At 43.5% G+C, this 14627-nt stretch overlaps 1 protein-coding gene across 2 annotated transcripts in view; it reads left to right on the forward strand.

The window, feature by feature from the left end:
* The first annotated feature begins 2030 nt into the window (after positions 1–2030).
* Positions 2031–14627, forward strand: part of CDH11 (cadherin 11) — a 106948-nt gene continuing 94351 nt past the window's right edge. For both annotated transcript variants that reach the window (XM_081920300.1, XM_081920301.1), the window contains exon 1: positions 2031–2228. The gene's annotated coding sequence lies outside the window, so the exon portion shown is untranslated. The remainder of the gene's footprint in view (positions 2229–14627) is intronic.

The raw sequence follows: 14627 nt of genomic DNA on the forward strand, positions 1-14627 counted from the left end.
GTGGTAAAGGGAGAATACAAGGAACTGTTTTAGCAGAGTCAACAACCTGCAACCTCCCCCCCCCCCCCGTGTGTCTATATAACACCCCCTGTCACCTGTGTTCTGACAAGGATATTCTCAGACATTATATGCAAATAACTTGGAACCCAACTACATGATCAGCAGTGCCTGGTGGCATATCTGCTCTGTTGCTGAGTTCTATGGTTCCAGGAAGATGAATGGTTTGGGTGAATGCTTCTTTGTGTTAATTCAGTCTGTCTCAAGATATCAGTCTGTTTCTTAGTTCTGAACACTTTAAAAGTGATGCCTGTGTGTCTCTTATGAAAGAAAAAACTTCTCAGAAAAATAAAATGATGTACATATTAGTGGCTTGAAATACATTAAGTTGTGCCCCCGCAACGCCACTGCAATGTTTCAAGCAAATTTTTTAATGGTGCTATTCATACCAGAAAGAGGAGAGAGATGTCTTCACCTAATTACCAGATTCGTTTAAGTTGTCATCAGTGCATACATTGTCATCAGCGCATGTGCAATGGCTGCCTGAAATGTACACACCTCGGCTTCACTGCAGCTTCTGTTTTCTAATCAGAAAATGGGAGCTGGTTTGAGGGAAAGTGCATCAAACAGGAACGTTTCTCATGAAATACTATGGTCTGTGGCTAGCATCATGTGTACTCAGCATCAAACACTAGTGGTGGGACCACACTGGAGCTGGAGTAAGCAATATTGTGCACACAGCCTTCTGGAAAAGGAAACACTGCACTATCCTGGCTTTTCCTTTTTAAAAAATTTCTACTTCATCCCGTGTGAAGATGGAGGATGGTTGCTAAACTGCCAGTCAACATTTAACATGTGGGTGTGTTCTTTTTGGGGGGTGGGGTGGGGAGTCATAGCAACAGTGTCATGGAACATGCCTTGGTTCCCATACTTAATATTCTGGAAGAGGTGACTCCTTCATGCTAGCCATCACCCCACTGAAGATTCATCTGCATGCTTTGGAGAGACCATTCTGTCCCATTTCCAAGAAAGCAGGAGACTAGAAACATATGATAATGCCAGCCAAGTTAGACCATTTGTCGTAACTCAAGGTTTGTCTACATGAGAGATAGGAAACCCTCAGCTCTTCAGGTGCTGTGGGGCACTAAAATCCCCAGCCCAATGGTCAATGGTCAGACCAATGGTGAGGGATGATGGGAGTTTTATTTCCCCAGCAGTATTTGGTGGGCCACAGGTTCTCATTCTGGGTCTGCATGGACTGGAAGCGACTTTTCAGTTGGGGATCATTTTCACCCCTGCTTTGAGATCTGAGACATTGAGCCTTGAATCGTCTGCCTACCATGCATGCGCACTATCACTGAATTAAATGGTCCATCTCATGCATTGTGAAAGTGGCTATTTGCAGGTTGGCTAGAGTGGGACTTGCTTCTGAACGTGCACAGATTGCCTTACCCAGTGGAAACACCAGCTCCATCCTTTGTGCATCTGGGCTTAGGATAGAGAAAAGGAGGCTTCCCAAAAAGGAGGAGAAAAGAAAAATGAGCAGGGCCTCCACTCCCGCTTTGTAGTGTGGCTGAAGAGATCCTGATCCACTCCTGCTTCTCCGTTGCTCTGTGGCAGAGCATCTGCTCAGCAAGCAGAAGGTCTCATGTCTAATCCCCAGTGTCTGTAGGTAGGTTTCCCTGCCAGTAACCCCAGAGAGCCGCTTGTCAGTCAGTACATAGACCATTCCTCAACCAGATACACCAGCGCTCTGACTGGGTACATAAAGCATCCCATGTTCCTAAAGAGTGAGCATTTCCCCAAATGCAAAGAACGCCTTTTCCCAGAGCCTGCACTGCCTTTTCAGGGAAGCCCCACGGAAAGGGAAAGATCTGAGGCCTTGCCGTCCCTTTCTGCCAAAAGAGGACAAGTCAGAGCCTCTAGCTTTTCCTCTTCTTCATCCTGCCTGCCTCCACCCTCCCTCCTTCCCCCTCACTGCTCTCTCCCCTCCCTCCCCCTTTGCCTCCCTCCTCTCTGTCTCTCTCTTTCACTCACTCACTCGCTCCTGTTTCTAATTCCTTCCACTAGCTCGAAGCCTCATTCAGCCGCCGTTGCCAGTGGAGTGGAATTGGCTGGGGGTGCTGCTGCCGCTGCTCCTCCTGCGCCTCTAGTTGTGAATGGGACTTGCCTCGGCTCGCTTTCCTCTTGCCAGAGGTGACCCAGGGAGAAGCAGGCAGCCGGACTCGCAGGTAAGAGCTGACTCTCCGCCTGCCTCCGCCTGTCCTAGATTAATTTTTTTTGTGGGGGGGGGGACTTCTTATATTCTTAATTGGAGCGATGCTCTTTGCTGCATCCATGGAGATTTTTTTTTGGGGGGGGGGAGGGAGGAGGTTATCGGGAAAGGGCTGAGGGTGGATAGGGTGAAGATCTGCAAAGTGGAAGCTGCTGGAAAGAGGGGGTTTGATGGGGGCGCAGAGTTTCCTCTGCCATCGAGGCATCTGAGATTGCAGGGGCGGCGCGGGGGGGGGGCAAGGAAAGGATTTGGAAGCCCGGGGGTGGCTGGATACTGACCTGAAGCCAAAGGCGAAGCTTGGAGGGCTGATCGTTGGTTTGTAGCTGGCGGCGAGGAGTGGGGGGGGGGGGAGAAATTATGCACGCAGATCAGACACCTAGACGGGCAAGATCTCTGGGTTGTTTGGGCTCCTCTTATCTCTAGCTGGCTGTGAAAGTGCGTGGAGATAGAACCATATGGGTGTTGTTGTTTTCCCCCCAAGCAGAACCTCCGGAGCAGCCCAGCAGCGCATCTGGCTACCCCAGAGCAAAATGCCATAGCTGGCTTGCTGAGCATCAATTTGAGGCAATCAGATCAGTACAAATCGAGGCTCTGCGGGCAGGGGGACATTGCACAAGAAACGGCTACGGGAGTCTCAGGGGTTCTCCTCTCCCTCAAATCTAGACAGCACCCCATCCTCAAATCTTTGAGGTTTTATCTCTCTCGTTATGTTTTGTGCAAACGTCTCTCATGTCTCTACAAATTCTTTACAAATATCGCTCTATCGCATGCATTGGCAAATGTTCTTTTTTGCGGGGGGGGGGAGATAAAGTGGGTCGATAGGAACTGTGATTAACTCTGGGTTACTTCTGGAGCCTTCGGCGGTGTTTTTTGTGGGGGGGGGGCGGGCGGCGGCGGCGGAAAGCAGTCGACTGTGTGTGTGTGTGTGTGTGTGTGTGTAGAAGAATTGTAGGGAAGGAGACCCCTTTCAAAACATTATCCCAGAGATTCCCTTTCAGAAGATGCATGGTTGTTACCAGAGAGAGTTTTTGTCGTTGTTTGTTTGGCCAACCGCTCGCATCTTGCAGCAGCATTCACAAGGTACCCGTGGAGAGGGAGCGAGAGAGTGGTGGTGTGGCTTGGCTGGAAAACCGTTATGCTCTTTGGCTGATGTATAGGTAATCTCAGCCCCAGGGAAGGTGAAATAAATCAGGCTTTGAGGTTGCCAGTCCATCTACATAACGGTCACTTTTTGAATAAGAACCCTCTTCCTGTGGAATCCTCCCCAGAGCCCATCTTACAATCTGACATCACCAGGCAAGCAACTTTACCTTTCTGGAGTGATGCCCATTTATCATCAGTGCCTTTAAATATTTATTGGGCCAGTACCCAAGCAGAGAGGTGCCAAGTTGGCACAGAGTAAGGAATGGGGGGATATCCTTTATTATATATATTTGGTACAGTTGCTTTTGCAAAATAAAATAGAAAGGGCAGGTCTCGGTGATGTGACTGAGTTCTTTGCTCTGTGAGGACAAAGGAATCCCTTTAGCAAAATGCAGGTCAGTAGTTCAGGCGAAACAGCAACCTTTAATTTGGGAAAGGAGAACTAAGTGGTGTTTTTCTTCTTTCTCTTTCACATCCCCATGGCTCAGAGTTCAGCTAGGAAAGACATGATTCCTGTTGATTCATTTTGATGACACAATAAGAATTTCACGGGCCATTGACCCACTGTTAAGGAATCAAATAATTTTAATGGCTTAATAATGAAACTGCAAAGTAATAAGGCTGCAATAGACCTACTCAGGTAGGCTGAGCCATGAGCAGGAGAGGGATTTCTTCCTTGGCTTTTTGTGTACGTATTTTCCACGCTTCATGTATCCACTTCTCTGGTTTAGAAGCTGTTTCGTCAGAGTTTGGAAAACATGCAATGCTCATTAGGAGGTAGATCTGAAACACTTGGCCTCTTCTCAGATTCAGTTAAGATTTGTCAACAAAGCAAGTTCTCTGCAACAAATAAGCCGAAGTTTGCCTTGGTGACTGCCACCTTTTGGGATTTCAGATGCAAGTTATGTCACTCTTAGGATTATTTCAAGCTCCAGAATATGATGGTGATGATGATAAAAGCTGTTTGCTTGCACGCCACGGTCCTGTAGCATTGCATCAGCACATTTCATGGTAAGGCAGTAAAGTAGACCTTAATGCCTGGAAGAGTTCTTCTTTTGTTTCCAACCTCAGAAGGCTGTTTCAGCACATTTTAAAAGGTGCTGCACCCCAGGAAATGTAAAATTGACCACAGTTTGAAAACATTTTGCCTTGCTGCTTCTTGAGAACAAATAAAGTTAGAGAAGGAAGAATTTCAGTCCGCAGGCTTTAAAAAAACCCAAACAAAGACCTCTATGCCCCCAAGAAAACCCGTATGATGGATGTTTCCTTGTTGCAGTTCTGCTTTATATAATTTATATTTAAAACCCAATCCTCTGATAATGCAACCAGAGGAAAAGGGTGATAGGGATGTGCTATTTATAGGCTTCTCGTCAGTTCTGACTTTGCAGAAAAGAAATGCACAAAGTTTGCACATTCGGGTGAGTTCATTAGCATAGGAACTATTACAATAAGCTCGGTCAAGAGCGAGGCAAAGAAATTCCCTTTGCAGTGTTGATAGTTGATCTCTCATTGATGGGTGGGGTGAGGTCTGTGGACAGATAATCTGACAAAGTGCAATGATTTACATTGTGGAATTATATATGGAAGATGGGATGCATATAGAATGGTGACAGAGGATGGTGGTTCTTGGGATTTTTTCTTCACCTGATATCAAGTATTTTCCCCCATTTGTCTGACAAAGCATGATTAACATCAGCCTAATAGGAGGGGCTACTTCCTCGCTAATGAATTGTGTTTAGAGTCCAGGCAACTTAGGCTGCATTTTTATACACACTTCCCTGAGAAATAAGGCCCATCAAATCCATCGGGAATTACTTCTGATCAAATATACATAGAACTGCACTCTCACAAACAAATGCAGTTTGACCAAATAAGATAAATTAAATGGAGAGGATCCCCCCTCTTGTAAAACAGTTACACTCATTGTTGAATATGGATCTTGCAGAAAGAGGAACTTTGTAACTCAACAACAAGATTTTGTGAAATTGCAACGGATTTGCAGATTTTTTTATTTATTAAAAAGAAACACATTTAAATAAAAACGACTATGAAATGAATTTTAGTTTCTGGAAATGCTAAGAATTCAGGTGTTTTTTAAGAAACAAAAAACAAAAACCCAATTGTCTTCTATTTTCAAAACAAGTAAATGAATTGTATGTGGGGCGCTTGACCCAAGAGCTTTTGACAAAGAAAATCATGTTTTCACCTAAACAAATGTCATTGGTTCTTGGTCATTTAAGAAAAAAGAACAACAGCCAGTCTGGTGTCAAATCAGATGCCTATGTACTGCTGTTAATTCACACTTCACACGACCTCTCTGGTGTTTATACCACTGAGCTTTAAAAATCCCACTGTTTGATCTTCTTTTACTTTTCATTTCCAGCCTCAGTGAACAATTCCTTTGGATGCCCATGGGTTCCTGAGTGAGACAAACCCCCATAGGATTTTTAGTCTGCAATAATACTATGAATTAGTTGATCAATACTGGAGTGCCATAGCCAAATTAAAATGAAATGGATGAGTGTGTCTATCGGTGGGGCAAAATATCCCAAATTTAAACATAAACTCTATTAAGGCTACAATCCTAAATAATGTTCTGGAAAGTAAGTCCCACCAAGCTCAGTGGAACTAACTTCTGGGTAAACACGTGATTTGTTTTATGTGATTTGATTTTGTTGTAAACTATCCTGTGGCTTATGCAAAGGGTAGCATCTAGTTCATTCAAACAAACAAACATGCATAGGATCAGGCTGTAAATGACAAAGGAAATACAGAAGCCTAAAAATTGTCAGAAGCTGCAATCCTATGCACACTGGGAGTTCTATCTATGGGGCTAGTTTCTGAGCAGGCATGCATAAGATTGCACTGTGAAAGTGACAGAGTCCTCATGATTTCATCAAGAATATTGTCCCTTGAAAGCAAATCTCCAGAAAGCATAGCAAAAAAACCAACACGTTTTACTTCCATGTACACCAAGGGTTAAAAGCTCCTTTAAATCTATTTTTTACTGTGCCTGCTTTGTTTATGAATCCTACCATAGTTGCTTTTAATAAAGGGCCTTGTGTTTTTGGAAGGTATTGCTAGACCTAGACCCTCCATGCCTTCAGGCGGTATTAGCAGGGAATCTGTAGCCCTGTCTATATTTAGCAATTTGTTTCCCTAAGAGCCGGGCCTTGTGTGCACTAGAGGGCGCTGGTGCTCTTCTGTATGTCCTTGCTTGTGGCCCATCTGCTTTTTAGGCCACTGTGAAAAGCTGTTTTGTTACCACCGGCATTGCTTGCCCTCTCAGGGGAGACGGAATTCAATCTCTCTGTGGTTCAGGCTAATGCTCAGGCAGTTTGTCAGGATTAACATCTTTCTAGTCGGTCTTTCTAGTGTTACCTATACTACCAGTTCTCTGCAAACTTCTGGAATTCTGTCACCCCAGATTCTCTGAAGAATGAAGAAGTAAGATCAGCCCCACAAATACCTTCAATCATTTTCTCTCCTGCAGAGAAAGCATCTCCCCAAGCATGGCTAGCTGTGAGGCTATCCTCTCTGCTGCAGCCCAGGCCAGAGTCCCTGCATTAGTGATATAACTTTCCAGTTTTAAAAGGACCAGGTAATGGAGAATGACAGTAGCTCAGTGGCAGAACTGGAGGGGTTTATGGAAATCAGTCTGTGACCTAGTCAGCCCAAAACCTTTGATATGTTTTGACACATATAGACAATGGGACTTACATGTGATTTGGGTCCCACCATCTTGGAGCCCATTGAATGTACTCTGCAAATGTTGAGCTATTTACAAACTGGAGCAGTAAAGGAACTCTGAACAATCTCCTCACAACACATACGCACTTCCAATTAAGAAATTCAGCATCTCAAGTAAGCTGAAAGAATTTGGTGTAAGGGTTGAGCCAGCAATAAAACATACTCTCTGATGGTGGCTGTCCCATGATAAAGAACTGTATGGGATACAATCAACAGGATTTAGCTGGGGGAAAGGAGTGCAACTTAAGTAAATGCTGATTTAGTCACCTCACATTCTCCAAGGAATGAAATGCAGCTTCTTTCAACTCCTGCAAAAGGGTTTATTGAAATACTTAATTGTTCTGGGAGGGATCCTGGGCTTCAATAGCAAAAAAATAATAATCTGTGTGTATGGATTTTATAGCAGGAAGGGTTAAGTAATCTAGTGGAAAAGCTGGGACTTACTACATGCAGAGCAGGTACTCTACCACTGAGCTATGAGCCCTCCTCCCAATTTGTTGCAAATGTAGGGAGTGGGCCCTGTAAATAAATGGGGGTGGTAGGGGTGGACGACAGTGAGGTCAGATCTGTGATGAAGTATCACTGTGAGGGATCCCTGTTTTCTTCTTCTTGGCACAACACTGCAATTCAGAAGCAGGCTAAAGTCTTTCACTGGCCACACTTCCTTGGTTGGGCCACCTGAAATGCTGACTTATTCATTCTGTACATTTAATGGCTCAATGCAATGTCAACTGGTGAGGTGTGTGCTTTAACTGTGTCAAAGACCAAACACCGCAGGCACAGCTTTCAGGTCACCCAACATCGACTCAAAGGCAGTGCTTTATGTTGGGAGTCACACACACACACAGCTTTATTGCAGTCCATAGACACAAAATGCTCAGTGTTGGGAGTCCACTTGCACACTGGGCCACAAGTCACCATGCCTGAAATATGAACAGATGTATGGCAGGATAGAGATACAGTTTTGCAGATGCAAGCCCATTCATTGTGGCAGAAGCTTTGGTGGACTAGAGGGCTGGCTTTGTCAAGATGGCTGTGAGAAAAACGAAATGAGAAATATGAATTATTATAAATAAGTTGCCTAGCAAGCATGTGGGCTAATGTTCTAGACCTTTATTCCATTTTGTGATTGATGGAGGCTCTGTGATCTGTGTGGGATGACCTCTTGCTCATTGTCAAGAAGATAATGTTTTGCATCAAATGTGCATATGCTAACAAGATTGATAGACAGTGCTATATTTCTAGGGGGGGGGAGAGGTGCCTGGACTTAACCGTGAATGCCTGACCTCCCTTGTTCTCTTATAATGGCAATGGTGCCCACAAGAGCAGTGCTTTTTTCTAAAAAAATGTTTAGGGGTGCTCTCGTTTTGACTCAAGAAAATCACCATTTTATAGTGCAAATCAGGAAAAATAAATGCAATAAATGGACAAGTGCAAAGATTCACAAAATGTTTAGAGGTATGTGTACCCCTGCATGCCCCCAGAAAAAAAAACACTGCACAAGAGAGATGCCAGAACTTAGTTTCTGTGAGATCCGGCTTAAAAAAGCCCTGTATAGATATTCACAAATAACTGTAATGGGGTGTGGGGAAATCAATATAGCTCACCATAGTCTCCTGGTCAGCTGCAAACTTTTGATAGGAAACTTTAGTTCCTACTATCCCTTCTTAGAAGCTTTTATCTTTAGACTGGAATTCAGCTCCACAGCCATTCCAACAGAAGATGCCCCTTGTAAAGTAACCCTAGGTCTGATTACAGACACAGGGCCAGTTTTCTAGGCTAAGCGGAGTCTATTCCTTGGGCTGTAAGAATTGCAGTTCAGCATCCAGAGTCCCTGACTTGAGGCCCACTCTTATAAGGCAGCCACTTCACCAGTGGTGGGGAGATATTTTTTTCAGACAGAAGGCCACATTTATTTATGGGGAACCTTTCAGGGGCCACATTCCTATTGTGGGCAGAACCTAAGGGGAAAGTGGTTGGAATGATGGACGGGGCTCTCATTGGCCGCACAGAAGTGTCCATAAACCCACTCCAATAAGGCAAGCAATAGGTGTTTTCAGAGTTTAAGGACACATACCAGGAGGGAAAAAATACTCCAGTAGGACGCAGAGCAGGGCCAGTGAGTGGTGGGACCTGGGGAGAGGGCATGTTCAAAGACAGTGCCAAGGAACAGATTGGGCCACCATGCCTGAGATTTCCTAGTGACTTCTCTGTTTGCCACAGCAAGATTGCTACCTAGTTTTAAAATCCAAGGGTAGAGGAAAGAGATGGGACCTGGAATAGTTCCAAAATATAGGATTAAAAATAAAAAATAAGAAAATAATAATGCCAGTTATAAAAGGGCTAGGGAGATCGGCTTCAAGTTTCAAATATGTATAGTCAGCCCCACAGCTCAAAGCCTTTATGCATTTTGCAAGTAATTCTACTCTGCCACCTTGGCAGCTTAATGTATTGTATATACCTGCATGCCTGGAAAGTCCAATTATATAGATATAATAGTTCTCCCCTGCCATTAAGCACAGGAGAAGAGAACCTTAAAGAGATGAAGCAGTGTATTTCAGGAATAAGGCATTTTTTAAGAAAAGCAAAAATGATACTGAATTCTTCCATATTCTTATCATAATTAGAATTATTCTACTTAATTTAATCAGATTTATTCTAGTTAAGAACATGGCTACCTCTCTAGAATTTCTAGTTAATTTAATAGCTGCACCAAGGTCCAGGCAAATCTGATCAGCCATAGTAGCTGGGTTGAGCTCAAATAATATCGCTGTTGGAGAATGTTAGGTAAAGGTAAAGGTACCTCTGACCATTAGGTCCAGTCGCGGACAACTCTGGAGTTGCGTGCTCATCTCGCTCTATAGGCCGAGGGAGCTGGCATTTGTCTGCAGACAGCTTCCAGGTTATGCGGCCAGCATGACTAAGCCACTTCTGACGAACCAGAGCAGCACATGGAAACACTGTTTACCTTCCCACTGGAGCGGTACCTATTCATCTACTTGCACTTTGATGTGCTTTTGAACTGCTAAGTGGGCAAGAGCTGGGACCAAAGAACGAGAGCTCAGACTGTTACCTCCCAAGAATATCCAGAATGATCCCCTCAACCTCAACTTCACTGCCCATGAAGAATTCTGGGAGGCCTTTCTTCAGCCCTAGTTTCCATTTGTCAACTACAGTTGACTCAAGCAGAAATTATTATCATCATAAGAGTATTTAGAGATTTCTAAATACACTGTATCAAGAGATGTGTAGTGGGGTGAATGGTTAGCCTTGAGGGTGACTGGGCTGAGCCCCCACCAGCACCCAAGGGGGAAGCATTGATTAGCAATAGCATGCTTCATTAACATCCCACTTTCTCAATCATTGTAATTGTGACTCTTCTCTTAAAATATAAAATAAAGTAGAAAAGGTTTCATCCCAACCTAATCAATCTAATGTGTTAACATTTGCATAATTTCCCCTTTAATATTTTAAAAAGCAGCAGAGTGGGTTTTTAAAAATACATTGTGTGCGTAGACTATAATCAAAGTGTTGAAGAGTGCAAGGTTTACATTTATTATATATGGTGCTTAATTTTCCCTGTGAGTCTCAATGAGATGAACCTTCCCTTTTCTGTTCTGCCTACCTCATCTTATCATATGAAAGGTAGATGTTTTCTCCAAACCTCAGGGTCTAGCGTGATTGGCATCTGTTAATGCTATGAAGAAATAAGTTGCTAATAAAAATAAGATGTGGAAACTGAGCAAGTGCAGATCATCAGCCCCCTTTTTTGTAAGAACATAGTAAGAGTTCTGGTGGATCAGACTGAAAGTATAGGCATCAGCGGCACCATTGAGAATGAGCCTGTTCAAGGTGGCTCCCCAGTTAGGGAAGACTTCCCCCACAGAAATCTTCCTGGTGACAGCATGGTCTTCCGTTGGGCATGAGGCAAAAACAATTCCTCATTATCCAGGATTGTTATTATCTTAGGCCCCATCTGCACTATACATTTAAAGCACCATCATGCCATTTTTAATAGTCATAGCTGACCCCAAAAGAATTTTGAGGACTGTTGATTGTTCAGAGTGTTAAGAATGGTTAGGAAGCCCTTATTGCCCTGACAGAACAACAATTTCCTGAGTGGTTTAAAAATCAGGTTCCTCTTCCCAGTGAACTCTGGGAATTGCAGCTCTGTGAGGTGAAGAGGGTCTCCTAGTATTCTTTTTTTTTGGGGGGGGGGCAAGAGAAGCCATGACTGTTAAAGTGGTAGAATAATGCTTTGGATGTCTGGTAGAGATGTGCCCATAGTTTCAGGAAACTGTACTTCGCTCACCTGTCAATTCCCTTCATTTCCCCTTTTTATACAAGTAAGAATAAAACCAAAAGACCACATATATAAATTCCCTTGTCTAGCTTTCCTTACTAGGGTCAAACTCTCTTTTTTAAAAGATAACAAGCACTTAACAAGACTTTAGGCAGACTTTTCCACTACAGTTAAGTAAAATGCAAAATCTTGATAATATCTGTCCTGGATGAAAGTGCTACATGTACAGATCAGCATAATCCATCCATGGTCCTGGGTGCCCGAAGTCTGCAGATAATCACAAATCCAGCAAGAGTCCAAGATTTGCTATTTGCATTTGTATATTAGTGAAGATATACATAAGAACATTGAACTTTAGTTAGCCTTCTCTCTCTCTCTCACTGCTTTTTAGAGAAATTGAAAAACTGCCTGCTGTGTCTTTCAAATTGCCAGCCAAAGAACAGTATAATGTGTTCCAAGAACACATGGGTAAATTCCTTGTACCCGGTCTACTGCAGTGATAGTTAACCAATGGAATCTCCTGTTCCTTTTGAACTCCAGCTCTTTTTATCCTTGACCATTAGCCATGCTGGTTGGGGCTGATGGAAGTCCAACAACATCTGGAGAGCCAGAGGTTCTCCCTGTCTGCTCTAAAGGCATCTGACGTAGCACAGAATAGGTCAAATAATACTAAATAGGTACAATGTATCTGAATGTTGCAGTTTGTCTCAGAGTGTGTATGATTGTTTCTAACTTGTCACCCTGAGGTATTAAGAATTGGTTCTGCTGAGGCTGTTATTTTGTATTACTTCATATTTTAACTTTTCATTAATGGTTTGTCGATGGCAACAAACATTTGGTTGACTGGCAATTTGCTGAAACTAAGCAGGTCCAAATCAAGGCTAGGTCCTGGATGAAATAATTATGTGTATATTGCTTTGAAATTCCTCATGAAATAAAAACAAAATATAAGCATATAATAAATTCTAATATATATAGAGAGAGATTCATGCATTTATTGTGCATCCTGCCTTCAAGGTGTACATGATTTATCCCCTTTAACCCTCACAAGAATCCTGTAACTGTAGTACAGTAGCTTTAGCTGAGAGTAAGGAAATAAATGGCCCGTGGTCACCTAATCTATTTCCTAGCCAAGCAGGCAGCTCCACCCAATCTAGTCCAGCAACCATCCAGTCCAGTCATCTCCTCCTTGTGGGTTTCAAATAGGCCATCGAGAGAATACGATGCTGGACTAGATGGGCCTTTAGCTTGATCCAAGAGGGCTCTGCTTATTTTCTTATTCACACATTCAGTAGACAATTCCAAAGAGAGGGATGTGTGTTTGGGATCTGCAGTTTTACCCATGCTCAAATAGTTTCCCAATGTGGCACTCACAAGATTTGTACATTTTGTTCAGTCGTCCTTCTTTTGGTTGAAATAATTGAAATCCCTTCTAGGCATCTTGCTGTCACAAATGTACGGTGCACTTAGAAGTGGGCATTTATGATTCTTGACAGCGTAATGGTGTATGAAAGAAATGGAGGAGGACTGCAGTCAGTTTTTCAAATATAATTTAGTGGGTAAGAACAAGATTTGTTTTGTTGTGTATGCACCTTTTTGTGGTTGTTTGTTTTCCTCCCTCTTCGATTTATATGGATGAGAGTGCTTGGATGGGGTGCTCCATGGAGTGGAAAAGGGTGTGATTAAGAAGAAATGGGGGGGGGGGAGACACCCAAAACTATTTTATGCTTCCTTTCCCGCCAAACAAGAAGATGACTGAGAACACCATTTTACAGGCTTAGGTTGCAATCCTAACCCCACTTTCTTAGAAGTAAGCCCTATTGAATTTAATAGGGCTTAGTTATTAGTAGACACGCTTAAGATTGCACTGTTTGTTTTATTGTGATGAGAAAGTTCTGGTTTCTCTTACAGCTGTTTTTTAAATAATAATTTGGCAAGTTGAGGGGACTGTCTCCCATGCAGCATTCTCTCAAACTGTCCTAATTTGCCAGGTACAGTCTGGATTTTAGGGTAAAAATCAAAGTAGATATTGTGTTAAACGCAAACTCGCATTTGATATGGAGATTAGTGTTGTTGTTTTAAATGCAAATAATATATCAGAGGGTTATGATAAATATTGGGATCACAGCAGATATGGATCCTCCATGATGGCTCCTTCTCTATGACTGGCTCTAACCAGTTCAGGATTTAAAGGAGGGTTTTAACCTTATTTGGTTCCCATGGCTCTTATTTGAATGTTATATTGTATCTCCTACAACTGGAGTTTTTGTGGCATTTTAAGATGTATCAGGGCAGGAGTCACCAATGTGCTGCCCTCCAGATTCTGTTGGACTCCAACTCCCATCAGCCTCAGCCAATACAACAAACAACATCAGGAGGGCATCCTATTGCCTTACCCATGCATTATGCCAATTCTTGTTAATTTTTCATTTATTGTTTAATAATATTTGTCTTTGTGTCTTATATTGTGCTTTTACATATGATGCATTGCTCCCTGACATATTTTTGAAGACCAGTATACCTTTCTTCTCCTGCTGTTCTTCTAATAAAAAATGTTCCTCTGAAGGTGATGTTTGCACCAGGTGGTAATTCCCAATTGGCTTTATTTGGGGCACTTTGCAATCAGCACCATAGCAGAGATAATAGGGTTAAAATGCCCCTCTTGATCACATGAACACTAGGGCACTGTGCAAAGCACTAACCTGCCATTCCATGCCCTGCAGCCATTGAGGTATATTTAGAAGCATTGATAACGTATTATAGGCAGCGGTGGAGCAAGCCGATTGGGTGCCTGGGATGGCACGTGTGCCCTATGCCCGGGGCGGGGCGAGCCAGGGCAGGATGCTCCATGGGGCCTCCGAGGAGTCTGCCTGCACTACAGCTGAGGGGGAAGCGGGAGACGGACCATTTGAGAGCTTGGAGCCTGTGCGCGCCTAAGCCACTGTGTCTCTCCCAGGAGAGATGTGTGGCTCGGGCGTGATGCAGGCCTCGCGGTGAGTGCCGCCCGGCATTTTGTCACCCCCCCTCAGTGGTGACACCCAGGGCAGACCGCCACTACCGTAACCCCCTTCCTCCGCCCCTGATTATAGGGCAATTGTGTGTGTGTTCCCACTTCAGGTATATCTTTAGCACCCCAAAACAAGCATTCCCTTCACTTTT

Source organism: Podarcis melisellensis (genome assembly GCF_964234715.1).
Source record: "Podarcis melisellensis genome assembly, chromosome: 8".
NCBI classification, from domain to species: Eukaryota; Metazoa; Chordata; class Lepidosauria; order Squamata; family Lacertidae; genus Podarcis; species Podarcis melisellensis.